Here is a 26,356-nt window from a genome sequence, read left to right on the forward strand (position 1 = left end):
GATCAAACCTATCCATTCTTAAGGAAATCAGCCCTGAGTGCTCACTGGAAGGACAGATCGTGAAGCTGAGGCTCCAATACTTTGGCCACCTCATGAGAAGAGAAGACTCCCTGGAAAAGACCCTGATGTTGGGAAAGATGGAGGGCACAAGAAGAAGGGGACGACAGAGGACGAGATGGTTGGATAGTGTCTTCGAAGCTACAAACATGAGTCTGACCAAACTGCGGGAGGCAGTGGAAGACAGAAGTGCCTGGCGTGCTCTGGTCCAGGGGGTCACGAAGAGTCGGACACGACTAAACGACTAAACAACAACAACAACATGCAGTTGTTCCTCGCAATATTGACTTGATAAAATGCTTATGACCCTGAGAGGTAGTGCCTGGCCCATGGTCACTCAGTGAGCTTCATGGCCTGCTGTGGATTTGGACCCTGGTCTGCCCAGTCTTAGTTCAACACTCTTAGCACTACCTTTTACTGAAGAAAATAAACTTGTTCAGAAACAGCATAGTCAAAGAGCATACACCGAGTGCTCCTAGCAGCCTTCTTAGTCTTCCCAGAGGCACAGCTCTTAGTTACTGATTAACTGGAGTCCTGGAGCCGCTCCGTCTGCAACAACACAACATACTGGTTGAGACACACACACTCTACACACAGACTGAGGCCCACAGAGATGGCTGGTTACATTTATAGGGAACCCAAGATGAGTCCCGAGTCACAGTGACCCAGCATTTGACTGCTAACACTTAGGCTTGACAGATTTGTGTAGCCCTCGTAGGCCGCGCTGCCTAGGCCTGGCCTGCTTCTGCTCTCAAGAACCTTTGTCTCCTGACAAAACCTCAGCCCTGTCCTTAAGCGCTTAGCCATCTTCTGGGTTCTTGGGACAGGAGCATGCAGCTAAAGTGTCCCATCCTTGCTGCTCCTCACCAGTTCAGAGTCAGGCAGGTCTTTGGCCAATTTGTGGCGATGCATCGACTTTGATGTGATCGAGAGAAGTGAAGCTACTGTGGAACCATTGCTCTGCCAAGTCCTCAAGGGGCGGTACAGAGTTCCCCTCCCTCCCACTTAGTCCCACAGGCACGCTGAGAGGCAGGGACTGGGCATTCAGTGAGCTTCACGCCTAGTGTGGATTTGGACCCTGGTCTGCCCAGTCTTAGTTCAACACTCTTGCCACTACCTGTCAGAGGAACTGGCAAAAAGCCACAGGAAAAGATTTTGCAATGATACAACAGTCTCTCAATCTGTGCACTTTTGCCCATGCTAGACCCCAGCAATGCTTATGCAGCTGCAGTAAAAGAGCCAGGATGCTTCCTTGGATGTTTGAGCATGGGCCATACTGGAGATCTAACTCCTTTCTGTGTCTCTCCTCCTGCTGTAGGTCCGAGGGCGGCTTCCAAAGAAGCTACTGGGTAAGTTTGTTTTACTTAAAGTCTTTGGAAAAGAGGTGGACAATATTGACGCTGCTTCTGTGCAGTCGCTTTGACTGTGAGCCCGATCGAGATGCACAACAGTGCACTGCCGCCTTGGGCACACGAGAAGCTATGGAGGGATCATGCAACTTTTTGTTCTTTTCAAAGTTTGCACTTCAAGACTTTTATTTTTTTTAAAAATCCCCTTTGCAAATTCGAGAAGTTTCCCCATGTTGTGCCTCAGCATTTGACGCTGCTTCTGTGTAGCCTCACCAGTGCACTGTGCTCACTAGAAGGACTCCCTTAATAATCCATTCTTTGCCAAACTCATTTTGGCACCAATGCTCTCCCTGATAACAACAACAACGATTTATTATTTATACCCCGCCCATCTGGCTGGGCTACCCCAGCCACTCTGGGCGGCTTCCAACAAAATATGAAAATACAGTAATCCATCAAACATTAAAAGCTTCCCTAAACAGGGCTGCCTTCAGATGTCTTCTAAAAGTCTGGTAGTTGTTGTTCTCTTGGACATCTGGTGGGAGGGTGTTCCACAGGGCAGGTGCCACCACCGAGAAGGCCCTCTGCCTGGTTCCCTGTAACTTGGCTTCTTGCAGCGAGGGAACCTCCAGAAGGCCCTTGGAGATGGACCCAGGTGTCCGGGCAGAACAATGGGGGTGGAGACGCTCCTTCAGGTATACTGGACCGAGACCGTTTAGGGCTTTAAAGGTCAGCATCAACACTTTGAATTGTGCTCAGAAACGTACTGGGAGCCAATGTAGGTCTTTCAAGACCAGTGTTATGTGGTCTCGGCAGCCGCTCCCAGTCACCAGTCTAGCTGCCGCATTCTGGATTCATTGCAGTTTCCGAGTCACCTTCAAAGGTAGCCCCATGTAGAGCACATGGCAGTAGTCCAAGCGGGAGATAACTAGAGCATGCACCACTCTGGCCAGACAGTCTGCAGGCAGGGAGGGTCTCATCCTGCGTACCAGATGGAGCTGGTAAACAGCTGCCCTGGACACAGATTTGACCTGCGCCTCCGTGGACAGCTGAAGGAGAAAAATAATCATTTCCTTAATAACAATTTAAATAGCGTATTTAACTAAAACAATAAAATTATAGCATATGTATCCATGTTTGTTAACTGATGTGGTTAAACGTGGGGGATTTTTGTTAAAAAAACCCCAAAAAGACTTAGACTGAGTTTTAGCACACATGAAAGACTTAAAACAAATGCTTCTTTCCTGATGAATAGCCTTTGGACTATAATGTAACTTAAATAGAAAACTATCTTTAGAAAGATCTTTCCTCCAAAAGCATTTTATTTTAAAAATCCAATTTAAATAAAAAACAGATTTTTTAATTATTCTTTTTTAAATCATTGATTTTTATCCACCCTGTTGGGTGTACACATTGAATGTGTCATACCTGGAAAATACCTCTTGCAAGAGCAGCCATAGGAGGTGCGCTCTAGTAGAGGCAACGCCAATGAATTTCATTTAAGATTTCCCATCGTCCTCAGCTTGGCTATGTGCCCTGGTTCTTCTTGAAGAAGAGACATTCATCATGAGTTCTTCCCTTCTCCTTATCAGACTCTTGTATAAAGAGGACTGTCAAGGTAGGGAAAGATGCTCCACCTCGGAATAATCCTAATTGTTTTAGCTAATCTCTTGGCTGAAAGATAGAAAACGAATCTTTGTGTGCCTGCTTCTTAGCCTAATCCTGTTTCTTCCCACGTGAATGCAGTTCTATAGAGTAACACGAAAGACACCCTAACTCAGGCTTCCTCAACCTCGGCCTGTCCGATGTTTTGAGACGACAATTCCCATCCTCCCTGACCACTGGTCCTGCTGGCTAGGGATCATGGGAGTTGTAGGCCAAAAACATCTGGAGGGCCGAGGTTGAGGAAGCCTGCCCTAACTCCTCAAGATGCTGAACTTGCTCCAGCTTCGGAGTACCTGCTATAAAAGAGACAACTCTAAGAAAGTCACGGTGCTCCAAAGCGTCACCAGTTGCATCAAGTTGCTTTAGAGAGAGCATTCATCATCATCCTTATCACATTACAGAATTGCTTGGCGACTAAGCAGGGAGCAGCACACAGAGATAAGGGGGGAAGCAAGTACTCTGCAGCCTGTGCCTCTCCCATCCCTGTGCATCATGAGTTCAACAAGTGCAGAATGTAATGCAACCCAGCACAGCAACAGCAAGAGGGGCAGTCGCAACACCTCCGCAAGACCTCCTCATACTCTGGGCAAGATGATGGTGGGAACTGCTTATGAACCCTGTATCCCCTCCTCCTCCTCCGCCTCCTCCTCCCTGCCACACAGCCTTAACGATAGAAGCATTGATGTGGAAGTAGTTGACCTCACTTGCGAAACTTCAGAACCTATAGTTGTTGATCTTACGCAAGACGACTCTCTTGTGCTTGTTGGAGAGAGTGGGCAGCAGCCCAATAGAGAGTTCAGACCTCAACCATTGTCTGACAGCCTCATATTTAGTGGTGGTGGTGGTGGTGGTGGTGATAGCAGACACACACAGAGTGGTGCTCTTGCCACTAGAAAGCTCCCCAGAGAAGTGGGAAGGAGGGAATTTGCAAGATCCTCAGGCACTTTGAGTTGTGGAATTTGCATAGACAGCTTTGCAGAGATTGTGCAAAGCGGACGGCTTATAGTGTCAACAACATGTGGCCACATCTTCTGTAGTCAGTGCCTCAGCAATTTATTAGGTATGCTAACTTTTGCCCAATTTGTAGGAGGAAACTCACTCCAAAGGAGTATCATCCAATTTATATGTGAAGACATGGGTGTTCCTGAACACAGTCTAATGTGGCCTTCATAAACATGAGTGAACTCCAAAGAACACACCAAGTACAGTATATATGACTTCAATATGACAGTTAGCAATTTCACTTTTTCCCAGTTGGCCTCCTTATAGTCCAGTTGTACTGTTTCAGCTTTGTTTTGCTTTAAGGTTTTTGCAGCCCACATTTTTTGAGGTCTGTAGACGTTTGAAGAACAGCTTGGAGGATATGTCTGCTGTTGCCACATTGCTTTGTGCCGATATCTCATTTCTGTTCTAGTTCTGTTGCTGCTTTGAGAAAAGACTGATGTCGAGTGAACTCATCTATTCAAGACTAGGCTAGTCATAGTCATCTATGATAATACAACCTGCAGCTTCTTTTTGCAATTTGCCTTGTAAAAAACCAAAGCCAACCACTCACCGGTGGAAGTCTGTTCCACATCTACTTGCTTTCTAGTGGCAAACCCCTCTTTCTGTTGATGTAGCCCTAATAAAGACCAAGGTTTATACAACACTGTGGCTCATTTCTAACGCTGCATGCATGAATGGTTTATTACAAAGAACTCTTGGTGGTCCGAGTCTTCTCTTGAAGAGAATACAGCCATCATGTTAGATCTGAGCAGCTTTCCCTGTCCAGGCATATGCTTAAGGAGCAGTTCATAGTGGAGTCCGTACCGAGGTTGCCACGTGGGGCAGAATCCAATGGAGATGAGCTAAGCCATTTATGTGAAACACTCCTCAAATGGTTGGCAGAGGATAAAGTAATTCTCTGCTTTTCAGAAATGCTTTGCTGTGGGGAAGCTGCATCCATAGGGCCATGTTTCAAGCAGCAAGCATGTAAGACTTGAACCTCGCATGATGAAGTCAACTTGAGTTGCGGTGACTCCCTTTCTCAGCCCTGTCACGTAGTCATAGTGGAACTATGAATGGCTTGACCTGTTGAACTTTGGGATGCTGCTGTACTAATAGGTCTAATTGCTTTAAAACGTTTTATGTTGATAACTCTTAAATGAAAGACTTTCTCTTAAATGTATTAAAAATGCCTTCCAGTAGCACCTTAGAGACCAACTAAGTTTGTTCTTGGTATGAGCTCTCGTGTGCATGCACACTTCTTCAGATACATGAGCACACAAAAGCTCATACCAATCACAAACTTAGTTGGTCTCTAAGGTGCTACTGGAAGGCATTTTTTTATTTCGTTTCGACTACGGCAGACCAACACGGCTACCTACCTGTATCTTAAATGTATGCCAGCCAATCTTCCGTTGGTAGAAAGCATGGGCTATCCAGCTAATCAGCAGCATCTCACCAGGCCTTAATCGGCTGCGGTGAGTCTCATAATATTTCCCCCCATGTTTCTTGTTTATTCGATTTTAAGGCGTCTCGTAACATAGTGAAACCTCACCCGTGACAGCTTGGAGGGCCAGTGTTACACTTCCAGTTCAGCACTGGATTGAACACCTTTTTCAAAAGGGAGGCTTCCTTAGTCTCCCCGCAGCCTGCTGCAGGGGCCTAGCTGCACACACCCCATATTAGACTTGCACATAGCCTGGCAATCATGTGGCATGGTTAGGACTTCCACAGATGGCATTGTCTCCGTGAACATGGGCTGTGGGGATCAAATACTCTGTGCAAGGGGAAATCTGAATTTTTGAAGAAGTTGCATGAGACATTGTTGGACTACATGGAGTATAACATCATTATGATGGGAGATATGAATGGAGTGGTGTCCACAAATATGGATAAGTCACAAAGACAGGTAGTCACAAAAGACGGCAGACTGCCAAAAACCTTTTTTGACATAACTGACAACATGGATTTGATTGACATTTGGAGAACTAAGAACCCCTTGGGTAGAGAGGGAACTTTCTTCTCTGAAGCCAAAATGACATGGACAAGAATTGACCAAATTTGGATAACTAGAGGATTGGCTCCTAAAATTCGAAAAGCGGAAATTTGTCCTAAAACTTGCTCCGACCATAATGCTGTGAGAATGGAGATGAAATTAACACCAATTGGTTCCTTTAGATGGAGGATGAATGACACCTTGTTTAGAGATGCAGAGGTTACCAAGAAGGCCCAAAAAATCTTGAGAGACTATTTTGAGATAAATTTGAATACCACGGTTGAAAAAAGAGTAATTTGGGACGCAAGCAAAGCGGTCATGAGAGGGTTTCTGATTCAACAGAATGCAATAAAGAAGAGAACTTAAAATGAGAAAAAAGATAAAATTCTGGAGAAAATAAAAGAAGGAGAGAAGAAATTAAGAGCGAAACCAAAGTCGCAAGAGATTCTGAGAGAAATAAAGTTATATCAAGTACAATATATGAAAATGATAAATCAGGAAATAGAATGGAAAATTAAACAGATGAGACAAAAGACATTTGAATCGGCTAATAAATGTGGGAAACTGCTAGCCTGGCAGATGAAAAAAAGACAAAAATTAAACACCACCACAAATTTGGAAGTGGAAGGAAAGAATATACAGAATCCATTGGAGATTAGAAAGTGCTTCCAGAGATATTTTAAACAACTATATACACAAGGCCCACAGAAAGAGACTGATATAGACCAATTTTTAAGAACAAATGGATTACAAAAAATTTCTCAAGAAAATAAGTTAATGCTGAACTATAAAATAACGGAACAGGAGGTTGAAGGTGCCATCCAGAATATGCAGTTGGGCAAATCTCCAGGGCCGGACAGTTTAACCTCAAAATACTATAGATCTTTGAAAGATTGGTTAATTCAACCACTAAAGGAGGTTTGCAATGAAATTTTGGTGGGGAAAAAAGCGCCAGAGTCGTGGAAGGAAGCTTACATTACACTTATACCGAAAACTGAGTTTGAAAAAACCCAACTTAAGAACTACCGCCCCATATCCCTGCTTAATGTGGATTACAAAATCTTTGCAGATATATTGGCTAAAAGATTGAAAAAAGTTTTAGTTGAGGAGATACATAAAGACCAAGCTGGCTTTCTCCCGGGCAGACACTTGTCTGACAACACGAGAAATATAATTAACATTTTAGAGAAGCTGCAAGTGAACATTAATACTAAAGCAGTTTTGATATTTGTTGATGCGGAGAAAGCCTTTGATAATATTTCTTGGAGTTTTATGAAGAAAAATCTTCAGGGGATGGGGGTTGGTCAAGGTTTTGAAAATGGTATAGGTGCAATTTATTCAGAACAAAAGGCCAAATTGATTGTTAACAACGTGGTGACAGAAGAATTTAAGATGGAGAAAGGAACACGACAAGGCTGCCCAATTTCCCCTTTGCTTTTTATTTCGGTCCTGGAGGTATTGCTAAATATGATTAGAAGGGACCATCTGATCAAAGGTATTCAGGTCGGAGCTAAACAGTACAAACTTAAAGCTTTTGCAGATGATTTAGTATTGACATTACAGGAGCCAGAATCTAGTACCAAAAGAGTATTAGAACTGATTGAGGAATTTGGTCAAGTGGCAGGATTTAAGTTGAACAAGTTAAAGACTAAGGTTCTCGAGAAAAATTTAACACCAATTGAGAAAGAGAGGTTTCAGAAGGAGACGGGTCTAACATTAGTTAAGAAAGTAAAATACCTGGGGGTTAACATGACTGCTAAGAACTTGAATTTATTTAAAGATAACTATGAGAAATGCTGGTCAGAAGTGAAAAAGGATCTTGAAATATGGTCAAACTTGAAGCTTTCCTTGTTTGGTCGAATTGCTGTGATAAAAATGAATGTACTGCCAAGAATGTTATTTTTGTTTCAATCATTGCAAATTTTGGACAAAATGGACTGTTTCAAGAAGTGGCAGAGAGACATTTCTAGATTTGTCTGGTAGGGCAAGAAGCCCAGAATAAAATTTAAAATATTAACTGATGCAAAGGACAGAGGTGGATTTGCCCTGCCAGACCTTAAACTTTATTATGAATCAGCAGCATTTTGCTGGTTGAAAGAATGGCTGCTTCTTGAGAACACAGACATTTTGGATTTAGAAGGTTTTAATAACGTTTTTGGGTGGCATGCATATTTGTGGTATGACAAGGTTAAAGCACACAAAGCATTTAAAAACCATATTGTCAGAAGAGCATTGTTTAATGTCTGGATAAGATATGAAGACTTACTTGAAAATAAAACCCCAAGGTGGCTATCACCGATGGAGGCGAAGGTTCAGAAAAAGCTCAATATGGAGGCCAATGGCCAAAATATTGGGAGATTTTGGAACAGGAGGATGACAAACTGAAATTGCAGAGTTTTGAGAAATTAAAAGACAAAGTGCGAGATTGGCTTCATTATTATCAAATAAGGGAGGCTTACAATTTGGACAAAAAAAAATGGTTTCCAGGTGGAAAAATCAAAATTGGAAACAGAACTGCTAGATCCCAAAACTAAGATATTATCAAGAATGTATAACTTGCTGTTGAAATGGAATACTCAGGATGAAACGGTTAAGAACTTTTTTTATGTATGCTACAACGGCAGCAAGAATACTTATAGCAAAGCACTGGAAGACACAAGATCTACCCACTCTGGAAGAATGGCAGATGAAGTTGATTGACTGTATGGGACTGGCAGAAATGACCGGCAGAATCCGCGACCAGGGAGAAAAGTCAGCAGAAGAAGATTGGAAGAAATTTAAGGACTATTTACAGAAATACTATAAAATTAATGAACCTTGAAAAGATGTTGGTTTGAGCTTTGGTGGTCTCTAGCTGTCATGATAAAGATAATGGGGACTAAAATTCTTTAAGTTATTATTTAAAAAAAAAAGTTGAATGAAAATAAGGCTTATTTTAAAAGGAATGTTAAGAGATTAGGATTTGCTGAATTAACAGGTTGAACTAGAGAACAAGAAGGGGAGGTATGAGGAAGTCAAAGAAATATGTTATTGAAAGATTGTTATCGAAATTGATTTGTTTTTAATATTTTTCTTTTTCTTTTTCTTTTTGTGTTTATATAAAATTGGAAAATCTAATAAATATTTATAAAAAAAAGGATGAAACGGTTAAATCTGCTATGATTAAATGGGCACAAGATGTTGGACATAATATAATGTTTGCTGACTGGGAACAGTTGTGGACCATAGGTATGAAATTTACGGCATGTAATGCCTTAAGAGAGCATGGGCATGGTCGGCCAATTGGTGTTAAAGAAGGATAGAACTTTGTTTATGTACGCTACAACAGCAGCAAGAATACTCATCGCAAAGTATTGGAAGACACAAGATCTACCCACCTTGGAAGAATGGCAGATGAAAGTGATAGACTATATGGAACTGGCGGAAATGTCTGGCAGAATCCGAGACCAGGGAGAAGAGTTGGTGGAAGAAGATTGGAAGAAATTTAAAGACTATTTGCAGAAACATTGTAAAATTAATGAATGTTAAAATGATGTTGGATTGAAATGAAACGGCTTTAGCAACAAGGTTAAAAAGAATATGTAAAAATGGATTGATAATCAGATGAAAATACGAAGTTATAATATGTTAAGATATAGAATTAAGATAAAAACAAAGAGGGAAAGGATTTGCTGAATTAACCATGTGAACTGGAATACAAAAAAAGGGAGGTGTGAGGAGGTGAGGAAATAAGTAAATGAAATATAAGACATGAAAATATTGATCTGTTTTTAATTGTTTTTTTTTTTTTACTTTTCATGTATTTTGTATTTTTCCTTTGTATTTTTGTACCTTTTCTTTCTTTTTTTCTTTTTAATTTTTATTTTCTCTTTTTTAATTCTGTAACTTTTTTCTGTCTGTAAAACTTCAATAAATATCATTTTCAAAAAAACACAAAACAACAAAAAACAAATCCTCTGTGCAAATGTGTCTGGTGTTACCAGAACCTATATGCATCCCCCAGCTTTCGAGGGGAGCTTAAGACAGAGTGCTCAACGGAAGGTCATTTCCATTCATCGCTACCATCACCGTTTCTGTTCTGTTTGCACAGGCGCTCTTACTGAAGAACAAATGACACTTTGCCCAGGGAGGGCCCTTGGTAATATGGTGCCCTCCTGGTGCCTTCCAAAAGCCAGGCAGGGGAGGGGTCAGGCTTGGGGAAGGATGCACAAGGCTCTGGTGGGGTCCTAGAGCCCTCTCATCTCATTCCCAAAGCTGGGAGAGTGCTAACTAGGCTTGGGGAAGGAGGCAGGAAGGCTCCCTTCTGGCCCCCACATCCTGTGCAGGGGAAGAGCTTCACTGCCCTAAATCCACCTCTGCTTTGCCTTGTGTTTCAGTCACCATGAAGGCATTTTACCCATTCAAGAAAGTTGCACAATGTATTTTGGAGGTCACTTCTTTGAGTCGTGATGGGAAAAACTGAATTCCTGTGCAGAATCCTTAATGCGCACCAAACTGGAGGGGTACAGCAAGCACTACTGTTGGACGATGCTGTATGGAACCTAACACTTCACCAGTCTAGTCGTTGCATAAAAGTTCTAGCAAAACTATGTGTTCGGGTGCCTCGACCCTTACACAGTTTCCTGAATCCTTGCAGTGATCAGGTTTTTTTGGGGGGGGGGTGGGGGTGAGTTGTCTGGTGACAGATGAAAAACGGCACCGAAGTTAGCAAAATGCAGTAACCAAAACTACATCTGCATAATGGACTGTTCTTGACGGTAGGCAGCAATTGCCATGTGATACCATGACAAGGATAGGAGAATATTTAGCAAGTGAGTCAGAGCTTACAGTTGCCATATTCAGATGGGTTATTACATGCTCTTGTTTGACTTGAGACTGGACACCTCCCCCACAGGACACTACACTATTACTTTTGTGGTACATAAATAAAGCCATAGGCTATGCAAATAACAGGTGGAATAATTGGCAGAATTCTCTGCTAGGTTTTGTGACCTCTGCCATTTCTCAAGGACAGGGTCACAGACATCTGAACACAATTGACCATTTAATAAGAAATGAGTTCTTAAAGGACTGTCAGCATTTATTTGTGGCTTTCCTTTGGTGATGTAGATATAATTCATGTTTGTGAGGTGCCCCCTCCCTTTTTACGTGCTCCTGGCTCCTAGTCAAGTAACCAGTTCATGTTCTGTAATTCACACAGAAATCTTCAGCACCACAGGGCAGGTGTATCTGGTACTGAACACTTTTTGCCTGAACAGATTTCAGAAAAACACAACAGCTCTTGGTATTCAACGTTACCTGTTGAGTTACTCTACTCTGAATGCCCTTGCTTAGTTAATCGAGTCCACTTTTCTGCATCAACAAAACACACTTTGCATCTTAAACAAAACTCCCATCAGGATTCCAGTAGGAACCAGTTTTGAAAAGGGGGGACCCAAACCCAGTGGGTCTATTTTTGCTTGCGCCAGAAGACGTTGCTGAACTCCCTTAATCATGGTGAGTGCAAGGGTGTTGTAATCTATGTATTCACACATCACCATCGACTTTCTGACTTACGGTTGCAAGATGCTTCATTTCTCCCCCTTTGCTCCTGGCACAAGCAGGATAAACAAACCTGGAAGCTTTGTTTTCCCCATTACATCTGGTCATGGTTTGCTGCTTCCTAACAAGCCACAGTCAGCAGGCCAGCCATAAGCAGGGACTTCAGATTGGCTGACAATTGTTGCTTATTATGATAAGGCCACAGTCCCGGGTTCAGACGTGATGTGGTGCCAAGGCCTTGTGCTTTGCTTCTCCTGCTTGCTCCAAGAGAGAACAGCATGAGGAGCAATTGGGCAGCATGTGCTACATAATGCATTATAAAATGTCTCCTGATGGCCGCTGTATGTTTACAGCGTCTAGGAAGCTGCTTTGTATGCAATCAATCACAGTCTTCACTTAAACTAATCTGCATAATAACAAATCACCATTTCGCAGGGAATGCATGTTTTAATGCTCGCTAATGGCAAACTCCTTGCTTGTAGAAATATCTTTTTAAATCCTATCCAAATGGCATGTCCTTGTCTCAGCTCCTGAATTACCATTACCGAAATGTAGATCTAGGAAATTTCCACTTCCTGCCTACCTTGGGAAAGATCGTGCACCTATTTATGACCTTTAGGTCATCAGCCCTCCCGTCTCGACTCATGGAGATAAAGGATACTCTATGGTGGTTCCACTCTCTCCGCCCAGTGAGGGTATTTAAGGACGAAACAAGGAGGCAATTGGTTCCTTGCATAGAGTCAAAGCTAATGAGGACAAGGGAAAGCAAGCTTAACACTAGAAATACTAACTGCCCGAAGGAAGAAAAGAATTCTGTAAGCCTAGATTTACAAGACCTGAAGAAGAGGCTAATGAGTATAAAGACTGAGATTTCTACCCAAAATATAAGGTCAGTAGAGCCTAGAGCACAATATTTAAAGAGGTCCAACAGCTCTTTATCCCATAGAAAGACATCAGTGCAACTCCCTGTTCCCTTTTCAAGCGACACCGAAGTAGATGAGGAATTTGGCACCTCCGACATTTCTATGGCAACAACACCTAAAGAACTCTACGCTGCTGACAATCTGGAGAAATCCAGCACCCAATCTACATCTGGACCTTTGCCTAATGTTCCAAAAATTTATCAGAATGATCAACCTTCTCTACTGTACTCCTGGCGAGACAGGATGGACAGATCTTCCAAACTCGAAGCTGGCTCTTTGTTGGCCAGTGATCCACATTTTATAGCACATGCCTCATTAATACTCCCACAGCCACAGATAGAACCAACAGTCCTCCAATCAATCCAGGAGGGAGAGGGGGATTGACAGTTAATGAAACACCGTGGGACCGCCCTCCCCGCTTGGGGTGCGGTTGGTTGGGTTTTATCTTCTAGGGATACTTACCCTATCAAACCTTCACCTCTTCCCCTTACCATTTTGACCCAGGAGTCCTGGCCCAGGGATGACTTGTCAGTGAGGGGATGTTACCCCTCTATTGGGGAGGCTAGTATGGGGTCTGGGATTCCCACTATTGAAGGGCTAGGGAGGAATGGCGGTGGGGCTAGATATCACTATCGGCGAAGGGTTTTGAGATGCAGTGATGCTCAAACCCCTTCCAATCTACGCCCCATCCCAAGGGATGAGGGTAGGGCGAGCAGGGATTACCCACCTCCGTCATTGGTGTTGTGCAATGCCAGGTCCATAGGCAACAAAACCTCCACCATGGGTGACTTTTTTGTCTCGCAGGGGATTGACCTGGCTTGCGTGACGGAGACCTGGGTACGGGAAGGCGAAGTAGTCTCCCTACATGAGATAACACCCCCAGGCTTCTCTGTCCTCCATCAATCGTGGACTGTGGGTTGGGGGGGGAGGAGTAGCATTGTTAATCCCGGAGGATTGCTCTTTCAGAGCTCTGCCAGCACCGGCAATCTCCGGCATTGAATGTGTTGGTCTTGTGTGGGGCACCAAGGAGAGCTTGGCTGTCTGGCTGGTGTACCGACCACCCAGCGCACCGGCAGCCACCCTGTCAGACCTGCTGGAGGTGGCGGCGGGCTGGGCCTTGGAGTTCCCAAGCTTATTGGTTTTGGGAGACTTCACTGTCCATGCCGATGCCTCCCCCTCCTCACAGGCTCTGGACCTAGTGACTTCCATGGCAACACTAGGGCTCTCCCAGTTTGCTTTGGGCCCCACTCATCAAGCAGGCCACACGCTGGATCTGATCTTTGGTGCTGGCATAGATGTGATCATGCTCCCCCCTGTGGAACAGCCATGGTCTGCTCACTATGCTCTGAAAGCCAAGATTGACTTCCCGCTCCTCCCCTGCTCGGGTGGCAAGCCTATTTGGGCTCGCCCCCAAAGGCTGATGGATCCTGAAAGATTCCGTCAGGCCTTGCGGGACCCTGCTCCTCCTGGCGACTCATTAGATGACCTTGTCGAGGACTGGAATAACCAGCTCTTGGCAGCCATCGATGAGATCACGCCTAAGCGCCCTCTGCGACCCCGTCGAAACCAGGCCCCTTGGTTTACTGAGGTGCTCCGGAAAATGAAGCAGGATCTCAGACAGCTAGAGTGAGTATGGCGACGGACTCATGACAGAGCTTCAAGAACATCTTATAGGACACTTATGAAAGCCTATGAGATGGCTATGCAAGCTGCTAAGAAATCTTACTTTGCAGCTTCCATTGCATCCGCTAGCTCTCGCCCGGCACAACTTTTTAGAATAATTAGGTCGATAATGTCCTTAGGAGGACAACCAAATTTAAGCACAAATTCGACCCACAGCTGTGAGGCATTCGCGAGCTTTTTTGCGGAGAAAGTCCTGTTGCTCCGCCATGACCTCCCTGCCAGTTTAGATACAGTGACTGAACTGGAGGCCCCTTGACTGTCTTCGGGTCCAGTGTTGGACCATTTCAATTGGCTACTCCCTGCTGATGTGGATAGATTCCTCCAAGCTGGTAGGCCCACCACCTGCCTCCTCGATCCGTGCCCGTCTTGGCTGATTAGGGCGTGTACAGATGTTGCACGGACCCCCCTGGTTGAAATTATCAATTTGTCCCTTCCCAGGGGACCCGAAGGAAGCAGTGGTGTGTCTGCTCTTAAAGAAAAAGTTCACTAGAGTCTTTAGACCTATCCAATTACCGGCCAGTTTCAAATCTTCCATATCTGGGTAAGGTAACTGAGAGAGCGGTTGCTGATCAGCTTGGTAGGTTTCTGGAGGAAACATCGGCTTTAGGTCCATTTCAGTCCGGGTTCCGTCCTGGTTTCGGGACCGAGATGGCTCTCGTTGCCCTAACAGATGATCTACGTAGACAACTGGATCGAGGCGGGTCAGGACTGCTGATTCTTTTAGATTTGTCAGCAGCCTTTGACATGGTCAATCATGATCTTCTGGACCACCGCCTTGCCGACGTGGGGATACAGGGCATAGCCCATAAATGGCTGTGCTTTTTTATCTCTGGTCGGGGACAGAGGGTGGTGCTAGGGAGGGAGATGTTGTCGTGCCACTCCTTGGTGTGTGGAGTGCCGCAGGGTGCAAACCTCTCCCCAATGCTTTTTAACACCTTTATGCACCCCCTTGCCCAGATTGTCCGAAGCTTTGGGCTGGGCTGTCAGCAATATGCTGATGACACTTAGCTCTACCTGCTGATGGATGGCCGCACCGACTCGGCCCCGGACACACTGAGCAGATGCTTGGAAGCTGTGGCTGGATGGTTTCGTGGGAGCCGATTGAAACTAAATCCTTCGAAGACAGAGGTCCTATGGCTGGGTTGGGATGGCATGGGGATGAGGGACCAACTCCCTTCTCTTGCGGGGGCCCAATTAGTGCCATTGCCTTCTGTTAAGAGTTTGGGTGTAATCCTTGACGCCTCTCTTTCCATGGAGGCGCAGGTTACAGCAACAGCCAAGGCGACATTTTTCCACCTTCGCCGCATCAAGCAGTTGGTCCCTTACCTTTCCCGCCCCGACCTGGCCACAGTGATCCATGCGACGGTCACCTCCAGGCTTGACTACTGTAATTCGCTCTATGCGGGGCTGCCGTTGAAACTCCAGCGGGTGCAGAATGCTGCAGCGAGGCTCCTCACGGGGTCTCTGCCATGGGAGCATATTCACCCAGTGCTTTTCTAGCTGCACTGGCTCCCGGTGGAGTACAGGGTCAGATTTAAGGTGCTGGTTTTGACCTTTAAAGCCCTTCACGGCTTAAGACCTACAGGACCGCCTCTCCCGGTATGTCCCACGGAGGACCTTAAGGTCCATAAATAGCAACACCCTAGTGGTCCCGGGCCCTAAGGAAGTTAGATTAGCTTCAACCAGAGCCAGGGCCTTTTGAACACTGGCTCCGGCTTGGTGGAACGCTCTGTCTCATGAGACCAGGGCCCTGCGGGATCTGATTTCTTTCCGCAGGGCCTGTAAGACAGAGTTGTTCCACCTGACCTTTGGCTTGGAGCCAATTTGATTCCCTCCCCCTCTTTCTTTTTCCTTTCTCCTCCTGTGATGAGGCTGCATTTTAATGTTTCAATATTTTAATGCTGTATTTTAATTCAACTTGTTTTAATTATTGCTTGTTAGCTGCCCTAAGCCTGGCCTTGGCTGGGGAGGGCGGGGTATAAATAATAATAATAACAATAATAATAATAATAATAATAATAATAATAATAATAATAATAATTATTATTATTATCTGGGCACAGATATCCTTGTAATCCTCGTTTCGGTGCCCGAAGTCTTCCACGTGGGCAGCAAGGTGGGAATTGACCATGCAGAAGCTGGTATTGTTGCAGACAAGCCTCACGGCCACACACCCCTTGTTACCCTGCAGGGGCGGAGCAAAGATGGCTGTTAGTGAGCAAGCAGGAAAGAGGGGAAAACTGGTTGGCAGAGATTAGAAAAACAGATAGACAGACAGAAAGATCGACGTAGGGAATTCCGCTGTCAGGGTCTACTCCCCATCTTCCCCATGATGCCTGTGCCCACTGTCTCCCTCATCACTTCCTTGATGCGGCTGAGCTGGTCCTTCCTGACAAAGATGAGCACCAGCTGCACCTAGAAGATGCAAGGTACTGGGATGTCTACCAGCTCTGTTCATTGCTTGCTGTCCTGGGCAGGCTGGATGCAAATAGGAGTGGCAGGTGGCACCAACTGGGGATCCCCCAAGGGAAGAAGGCTGAGAGCCAGGGAACTGGTGGGGGGACGACGAGGCTGAGTCGTCCGAGGGAGAAGAGGGAGCAGACTGTGAGCAAGAGGAGGTGTTGGAAACTGAAGAGACAGGAGGGCAGGAAGATTCTGTGGCAAACAGCAGTCCAGAATCCGAGGCAGAAGTGGAGGCTGGAGGCGGGGGTCAAGAGGCAAAGATCAGGCAGGCTGCTGAAGAAGCCAGGGGGTCTCCCCATCCTGCTGCGATCAGCTCCCCTCCCTGCTGGTCTCCCAGAACACAGAGAAATTAAGAGGAGGGAGCAAAGACAGGCAAGGTGTCAGAGTCTCAGGTTGCTTGGGAAGGACCAGGGGGAGGAGGAGACTTCAGAGAGTGGTGGGAGGGTAGCAACCTTCATCCTTCACAACTACCTCACTGGGGCAAGACCTGTTGGGAAAGGTTTCTGTGATCACGAGGCCTGCACGGTTTGGGTTTCTTTGAATAAAGAATGTTGGCTTCTTTTGAATAAAACACCACTGACACCAGGTGTTTTTTCTTGCTGACCTCCTCCTCCTCCTCCTCCTCCTCCTCCTCCTCCTCCTCACTCCAGCTCCTGACAGCTGTCTGGCTGCTGAAGAAATGGGTGGGGTTGGACTTACTTTCTTGTACTTGGATTTGGAACGCAAAGCCTTTTCCACAGCTGTCAGCCACTCTTGCTCCTTTGTCGAGTCCAAGTAGAAGAAAGCCTCTGTGCTCAGGTCCAGCTCCTGGAACCGAATGCCCAAGTGCCAAAGAGAAGGATGTGGAACTGTAGGAATAGGACTCCAATCGGAACAGACGTGCTGGTTAAATATGCAAAGACAACCGGAGTGTGCAAGGGCAGGCAAGATCAGGACCAAGAACAAACAAGTAATACCAGCCACTTCTTCCTCAGCTTAGCTATTCTGGGCCCCAAAGGAGCTTTGCTAATGAAAGAGAAAAAGCTTTTTCCTTGTATTTTTTAAGATGTGCCAGCCAGCCTGATATCTAAGCACTATCCCAGTAGCCACAGGCAACCAGAAATTCTTTGAAGGCAAGTGAGTTGGTTGGTCTCTCCCTTCTTCCTTCACCTGGCAACCTGGTTTCCAGGCTGGCTTTCCGGGAGCAGAAAACCACCTCTCAGATCTGCTGTGCCAAGCTTGTTTGCTAGAAGATTACCCCGTAACACCCTTGTCCTCTTTGCAAACCTCCTAAATGGCTAGCCTTCTGTGTTTCCATGCTGGCCATGAAGGAATGGGCATTCCCCACTCTGAAAACAGCACAGAAATACAGCCTGTCTAGTAAAGGGGTAAAAAGAGCAAGCTAAACAGCCTCTGTAAAACAGTAGCATCTGAAGCTGCTAACCACATACTGATAAACATATCATAAAAGCAGACATGAAAAACAAATAGTCACTGGGTACTACTAACAGTGGGACACGGGTGGCGCTGTGGGTTAAACCACAGAGCCTAGGACTTGCAGATCAGAAGGTCGGCAGTTTGAATCCCCGTGACGGGGTGAGCTCCCGTTGCTCGGTCCCTGCTCCTGCCAACCTAGCAGTTCGAAAGCACGTCCAAGTACAAGTAGATCAATAGGTGCCACTCTGGCGGGTAGGTAAATGGTGTTTCCGTGTGCTGCTCTGGTTCACCAGAAGCGGCTTAGTCATGCTGGCCACATGACCCGGAAGCTGCACGCCGGCTCCCTCGGCCAATAAAGCGAGATGAGCGCCGCAACCCCAGAATCGGCCATGACTGGACCTAATGGTCAGGGGTCCCTTTTTTAAAAAAAAATAATATGATATTTATTAGAAGTTTAAAAGTTACAGAAAAAAGAAGAAAAGAAAACAACAAAGAATTAACAAAACATACATTACAATACATAAAAAACAAAGGAAAAAAAAACATAAAAACCAATACAACAATAACAATAACAATAAAAACACATCCAATATTCCATATCTTTTTCTTTCATTTACTTGTTTCATCGACCTCCTCACACCTCCCTTTTTGTATTCTAGTTTAGTTATTTGTTTCAGCAAATTCTTTCCATCTTTCTCAATTTTTATTGGGTAATTTATCTTAACAGTCTAACCTATTAATTAACTCAGCAAATCCTTTCCATCTTTCACTATATTCTGTCGTTCAATTTACCTTAATTTATTTTAACCTTATCTTACCATAAAATACCTTAAAGCTTAAAACTTAATACTTATTTATACATAACTCCTTATATCATTTCTACTAAAGCCAAATAGTTTCATTCCAACATTTTTCCTAATACTCATTAATTTTACACTAATTCCCAAAATAAATTTTTAAAAACTTTCTTCCAATCTTCATCCAACGTCTCTTCTTCCTGGTCTCGGGTTATGTCAGTCCTTACTGTCCATTCCATCTAGTCCATCAACCTGGTAATCTTATGTCCGAGGCTCTTAAGTCCTTTCCATGTCCCTTCTGCAGATCTTCTTCTTGTTTATACCTGCACTTTACCTTGTCTTTTGTTGGTCTCTTTCTTACTTTCTTTCCTTTCTCATTGAGGAGTAGGTCTCGGGGAGACTCCAAGCCGAAAATATCTCCATCTCCCCTCAGCAGATCAGCCCATTCCCCACAGTCCCATTCCCCACAGTCAGCAGTGTAGTCCAGAAAGTATTTAAAAGCATGTTTCAAAGTCCCTCCAAAATTAAGAGCCCCCACAACTCCAGACCCCCCCCCTGGCCCACTCCAGATTCAATCTTCAAGAACAGTGGCTTATGCTCCTGCAGGGCCTCGGGTCTCTCCATTTGTGTTACTTGAGGTTCGACAGCAACCTCCTCCATTGTCTTCTGCATTTGCACTTGCCCTGTCAAAACAGGTTCCTGGGTTGGTTCCTGAATGGTTTCTATATAAGTATTCGCTGTTTGTCCAAAGTTTTTGACTGCAACAGTCATCAAATCCATCTTCTCATGCATCTGGTCCAACAAAGCACTTGTCTTGCAAAAAGCAAGCACCAAAACTTCTTCTAAACACATTTTTATTCAAGGTCAGAGTCTGGTCCCATGATCCTAATCTCCACAGCTGTGAAATCCCCAGATCGACTCCAGCAACAATTTAACAAGCTCCCTCTAGAGGAGGCAATTTCTATTTGTGTCCATCTTTTGAAAGCAGGTCCAACAAAAGAAAATTACTTTCATTTTTCAAATTTTTTGTTTCTTTAAGATGCAAAAGGCAACATTAGAAGCAATTTGTTTCTCTTCATTAGCTATCTGTCAAAAAACATTCCATTCACAGTCAATGAACTTCCCAAAAAATTTCTGTCTCTGACACCCCGTTCCCAGGTTTGAGACGGTGGAAATTTATCTTTCTTAACTCTCTCTCCTGCAGTCTTGAACAATCAAAATCCCCCCTCTTTTCTCCTGCTTCCAAGAGGGGTTTTGGTGGTTAAAACCGAAGGAAATTTAGACCTGTATATACGACTTTCCAGGCTTTAGCTTGCACAATTTTTGCTTTAGTCTATTTACAAAAGCGGAAGGCGGACTTCCTGTTTAGAACCTTCCCGCTTCAGTGCCAAATTAAAATGATTCTTAATCCAATTTTCCGTTCTACAAATGGGTACTTGTTTAGAGTCCAATTGTCCACAGGAAAAAGTCAGCGCTCTCCGGCAACGACTGTGCGGCTTCACTCCGTAAAAATAGCGGTCGATTCAAAACACCGCGCCGCTCACCCCACGTCGCATCGGATCCCCGAAAAAGGGGTTTCCCTGCGAGTAGGGGAGGCGCTCCTGGTGTCAGCCGAATCCCACGTTCCCAGGCTTCCTCCACCTGGGATTTTTAAAGGGTCTCTGGCTTCGCTGAGGCGGCAAGACCCGATTTTCGCGGAGCGGGTTCCTCTCGGTCAGAGGAACTCCCCCATTGCCGATGGCGCTAACCCGGAAGTCCTCTGGTCAGGGGTCCCTTTACCTTGACCTTACTACTAACAGTATGAGGAAATAACCAAAGCAAAAACTCAAAAACCTTGTGTGAAGTAGTAAGCTTAGCATTATAAGGATGACCCACACCAAGTGTTGGGGGGGTCACACCTCCCTGTCCTCCAGCACAGCTTTTAGGAGGAGTTCCAAAGGTTTTGCTTCAGTTTTGGATTAACTGCATCTTGTCACAATGTCTGAAGCTGCACAATCCGCTTCATTTGAACCATGGCTCATTGAAACAAGCCAACTTCCAATCGTGGGTTTACAAAGCTGGTAAAATGAACCACCATAGGATCTGGACACACTAAACTGTGGTTAATTTAAAATCCAAGTGGAAGCTTCCCAATAGGCTTGGGGTGGGGGAGAGGTGTGCAAACCTGGAGGAGAGGCTGCCGTCCTGCTCATAATATGAAGCCACGGTTCAGTATGTGGCACCAAGGAAAACTGCCCACCACAACTAATACTTTCAATTACCCACCCATGTGGCCTGAGTGAACAGGACAGACTTTGCCTGGCACCCAACAATACAGTTGTCATGTAGATGTCGCTTTCTCCAGCCCCAACTCTGATACAGGTTCCACTGGTCTTTGCATGGTGTTTGCACTTTTGCATGATCTGACCTGAAATTCTGGGTGTTGACATATTCCTTCTCTCTCTTGGCGAGGACGTGCTTGATGAGTCCCTCTCTCTGTCCGGACTGCGTATGTGTGGAAGGCACAAAGAGCTGGCGCATAGTGTGGGTCATTGGGGTTGCTTCTTGCTCATGCTGTCCTTGTCACGGATACGCCTCAGGGAGATGAGAACAGAACTCAAGTAGTCCTTAAAAGCAAGGAGGCGGGAGGGCACAGTACACCTCTAAGGCAACTTACAGCCTGCTTGGTGGCAGCGCTGGGGGTGGAGGCCCTCAGCGGGCACTCATTTGCTGATTCTGCAGGTTTCTTTCCTTCTCCATGAAGTTATCCTCGAATCCCAGAATTCCTGAGAGAGGAAAAGACTTGTGAGGTTAGAGAGGCTTCAGAACCGTTTGGGGAAGTTTCGGGAAAGGAACTTAGAAAATACTTAACTGCAGGAAAATGTTCCTGCCTCCCCACAGCACCACATTTGTCGGACAATTGCCTCTCAGCTTATCCACGTTTAGGAAGGATTGTGGAGGCAACAGGTCCTCCCCTCAAGGCCTTTTCCTCTAAAGGAGGTAGACTGGTCTTCTCCAATCCTCTGGCCACTGCTGAGTTTTCCAAACTTACTGGCATATTGCGTGTAGCACCTTAACAGCATCATCTTTAACAAAATTTAATAGTTCAGCTGGAATATCATCACTTCCACTGGCCTTGTTATTAGCAGTGCTTTCTAAGGCCCATTTGACTTTGCTCTCCAGGATGTCAGGCTCAAGGTCAGCAAGCACACTACCTGGGGTGTATGAGACATCCATATCTTTCTGGTATAATCCCTCTGTGTATACTTGCCACCTCTTCTTGATGTCTTCTGCTTCTGTTAGGTTCTTTCCACCTTTGTCCTTTATTATGGTAATCTTTGTATGAAATGTTCCTTTCATAGCTCCAGTTTTCTTGAACAGATCTCTGGTTCTTCCCATTCTGTTGTTTTCCTCTATTTCTTTGCATTGCTCGTTTAAGATGGCCTTCTTGTCTCTCCTTGCTATTTTTTGGAAATCTGCATTCAATTTCCTGTATCTTTCACTATCTCCCTCGCATTTTGCTTGCCTTCTCCAAGTCCACCTTTCCTTTTGAAGCAAAATGTCATTGAAATAGGGGAGAAATGCCCTGCATGAAGTCTTGGGTTTGCAATTTGGGGAGAGGGAAGACTATCTGTGGCGCTGGGGAGCGGGCAGGCTGGCGAGGCCCCCTAGATCTAGAGGCCCTAGGCTTCTGCCTACTTAGCCTATACATAAATCCGGCCCTGCCTATGTCACAGTGACCACAGGCCCATCAATCACGTGCAAGGCATTCTGCGTGTTTGGAAGGAGCCTCCTGTTCTGGGCCAGGTGGAAGAGTGACTCCGCCAGATGGTTGAAAGGGGAGGAATGCCCATCCTCACGTGCTGCAGCAGAAGACTGGGTGGTGGGGTCGAAGCTGATCCCGGGGAACACGTGAGGAGTCAAGGCTTCCCGCATGAAGGCCTCGCTTCCCCTAGAAGTCCCTTCCTCCTGGTCTGTGTTCGCTTTCTTCTTCAGGTACAGAGCCAGCATGTTCTGGATGGTGCACCTGCTTTCGGGGGAGAGCTTGTCGAACTGGTCCACACTAGAAGAATAGCCATGAGACAGGTGAGACTCCTGCAAGGCGTCCCCAAAGTCAGGGGAACATAAGCGCATTTGAAGAGCCTTGCTGGGTCAGGCCAAGGCCCATTCAGTCCGACATCCTGTTGGCATGTAGTTGGTCCACCACAGTTGCAATATTATTGCATCCTTCAGGAATGGTGTGTCCAGCTCCATCTGAGTCATCATCCAGGCACACTGTGGAGCTGCATGGATGAGAGATGGGCATCTTCGGCCAGTCAGGGGTGAAGAGCTGGCAAGATCCCCTGTACTGAGCAGAAAAGCAAACTCTTTGGCCTCCAAGATCTCTCCCAACTCTCAGCAGCCCTCACTGTGAGCCATACTAGAGGAATTTTGTCCTGCTTTTGCTGAGCTACAACACAGGAGCGCACCCCCAGGTGGCCATGATGTGGTAACCCTGGCGAAGCATTGCAGAGCAACTGAGAAAGCAGAATGATGTTTGCGTGGACAGTCCATTAGAAAGCTGCACTATTATTGCATCGATAGCACATTGCAGAATATGGCCCCACTCCAGGCAAAAACATCCGTCTGGAGGCACAGTAGCTTTCATTTCGGAGGTTGTGGTTTTACATCTTCCTATTTATTTATTTATTTTTTTGATTGTTTGAAATTATTTATTTCATAAAATTTATACACTGCCAGATGGTAAGAAACATCAAAGCCGTTTACAGAAAGATAAAACCATAAAATCAGGAAAAACCTACAGTACATTAAACGCTGAAGAAGTGAATACCAGAATAGATCAGAACTCACTCCCAAGGTAAGGGGAAGAGACATGGCTAAGATGGCAGGACAGCTTACTCTATGGTGTTAACCCCTTCATGCACTAATTAGACTGAAGCATGTTGGTTATATGAGACTGGTTATCCCGCACAACATGCTCTCACGTAACCCATGCCCTCCAACTGAAAACCCATTTCCTGGACAATATCAACATTGTGTTTTGTGCCTGTGAACTGCACAGTGAATATTTTTATTAGAAAAGAAAACAGCCCGGTGTTTCAGCTTCTCAAAGTTGTTTTATTCATCACCCCTGACCGTCGGCCATGCTGGCAGAGGCAGAAGGCCATTGGATCTGGCAATATCTGGGAGCCCACAAGATTCCCTGCCCCCGCCCTACACAAACAACCAGGCACTCAGCTGTGAGGCACGCCTCTTACCGGAGGGAGGGTCACTCCAGAGGCAGCTGTGGCATGAGGGTGCTGGATCATGCCTTTGTGGGCACATCTGAGGATTAAAGAGGACCCCCTAGGAAGCATGCTTGGAGATCTTCCTTACCACGTGGCTCTTTGGCAAAAGCAGAACAGTACTAACGGCCATATGGAACCACACCTCAAAGCTGGATCAGACTTCCCAGATCCTGTAGCCTACATCAGGAGGAAGACTGGGGCAGCGGGGCCTAGAGTGGGAGTCAGAGCTGCTCTTAGGGCTGCATGTCTGAAGCATGGGCAGAAATCTTTGGGTGTGAGGTTGCATGGGGCTGTCTCTTTGTGTTTTGCTGCTGCCAAGCCGCCAGCCAGGAAGAAGGCAGGCAACCAACTGGCTTCAGGGGCAAGCTCCTTTGCAAAGCCAGTCTAACTTCACCAAATCTAATGACAGAGTGACCATTTGGCCCGTGTTCTGCTTCGCTGTGAAATGGTGTGTGTTCCTCAACCCAGAGAACCTCTTTTTCAACGTCAAGGTGGTCTAAGGAAGAAAAGCATTTGCGTTAGTCTTGAATTCCCCCCCCCCACATGTGCTGGGAAATGCCTGCACACCACACATGTAAAGCACATCTCCTCCCACCCACACCCCAAAAGTCCTGGAAACAATGGTTTGTTAAGGGTGCTGGGAATCGTAGCACTGTGAAAGGAGAACTAAGGTTCTTAGGATTCTTTGGAGGGGGTGGAATGTTGAATACACAGCGGCCACATGGACGGACAGACACACCCACACACCCCAGCATAGCTTCAACTTTTAGCAAAAAAAGTCTTCAGCCAGATGTCATGCAACCCTTGGGCAGGGGCAAATTATCATTTTATTGATTTTCCATAACAATTAAAAAGGCGGCCAATCTTTGAAACGAGTGTTGCCATTTAAAATGCTGGTGTAACGTAGGAACCCGAACAAATAAAAGGAACCAACTACCCAGAGAAAAAAATGTTTTTTTTAAAAAATCATTTTTTTAAAAAATAAGAAGTAATACCTTCTCTTCTGGGTCTCCTCTGTCGCGTGGCCTTCCTCTGGGCCCCAGCCTGATCTCTTGGAGTGCTATCTGTCGTGGAGTAGGCTCGGGTCGGGCCTGGGCTCGGCCCCGTGTCCTTGCCCTCCTGGTGCTCTCCTACCTCTCTTCCTCAGCGGCCGCAAGGTCGGGGCTCCCCTCTTTTTTCTCCTTTCTCTTTCTCTCTATTCCTTCTCCTTCTCCTTTCCTCCTTCTCCCTGGGTTGGCTCCGGGGTTTTTACTGGCCCTGGAGCGCCACTGGGCAGTCGGCCACATGGCCGGGCGCTCTCGCTCCCGCCTCGATTTGGGTCCTGGGGGGGGTGTCAGCTGTTCCCCCAGTTAACGCGCCGGGCATCCCTGGTTCCCCCTTGGCAGTGGCAGCGCAGGCAGCAGTCTCAGCAGCCCGGAGCCAGCCTGGTAGTGCACTTGGCTCTTCCTGGCTTCAGGAGCTGCTCATTGCCGTGGCACCCGCCATTTTGCCTCGCCGGAAGTCCCCATATGATGTGTCTTGTGCCGTTGAACCAATCACGCAACATTCCTTCCCTACTAATAAATCTACAACACTTAAAATATAAATCTGGGGGCCTTATATGAAATCCGGGGACATTCCGGGGACGGATTTTGTTGGGGACAGATTTGTAAATCCAGGGACTGTCCCTGGGAGACGGGGACATCTGGCAATCATTCCGTAATAGGGCTTCTCCTGCCTTTGCCAGTATGTCAGCCTTCTCAGCCTCCTTAAAGAGGGCGTTCAGAAGCACTTGTACGTCTGGCCATATGGGATTGTGAGTGGAGAAGGTGGCGCAGTCTGGATGAGTCCCTCTCTCTTGCTCTTTGGTCACTGTGACCAGGCACCATTTTGGGCCGATAATTATCTATGGGGAAGGGGATCCACCCAGAAGTTGTGGAGGGAACGGGAAGAGAAGCTTGGTCAAGAGACTGGCTCATGTCAGAAGGAGGCCTGACTGCATCCTTGGCGAAGCCCAGGGCAGGGCAGGAAGGCAGCATTGCCCAGCGGGAAGGCATTCGGAGGCAAATCATCAGCAAGGAGCAGAAAATCCCCTCCCCTTCCCTCAAGAAGACTGAAGAATCTCTAGTCGGCCTTCAGGTAAGTTCAGCATCCCAGGTCTCTGGGGTGTTCCTGTCCATTACAAAGCTGACTCGAGGCTCCGTCAACTGAGCCCCTACACTCCTTGCGTACCTGA

The 26,356-nt window shown here is 46.0% G+C and overlaps 1 pseudogene across 1 annotated transcript; it reads left to right on the top strand.

Moving 5' to 3' along the window:
- The first annotated feature begins 3,563 nt into the window (after positions 1–3,563).
- On the top strand, positions 3,564–4,325 carry LOC310753670 (E3 ubiquitin-protein ligase RNF4-like; annotated as a pseudogene). Its single transcript has one exon. The product of its transcript is annotated as an E3 ubiquitin-protein ligase RNF4-like (transcript).
- Positions 4,326–26,356: the final 22,031 nt, after the last annotated feature.

Source organism: Podarcis filfolensis (genome assembly GCF_964270895.1).
Source record: "Podarcis filfolensis genome assembly, chromosome: W".
NCBI classification, from domain to species: domain Eukaryota; kingdom Metazoa; phylum Chordata; class Lepidosauria; order Squamata; family Lacertidae; genus Podarcis; species Podarcis filfolensis.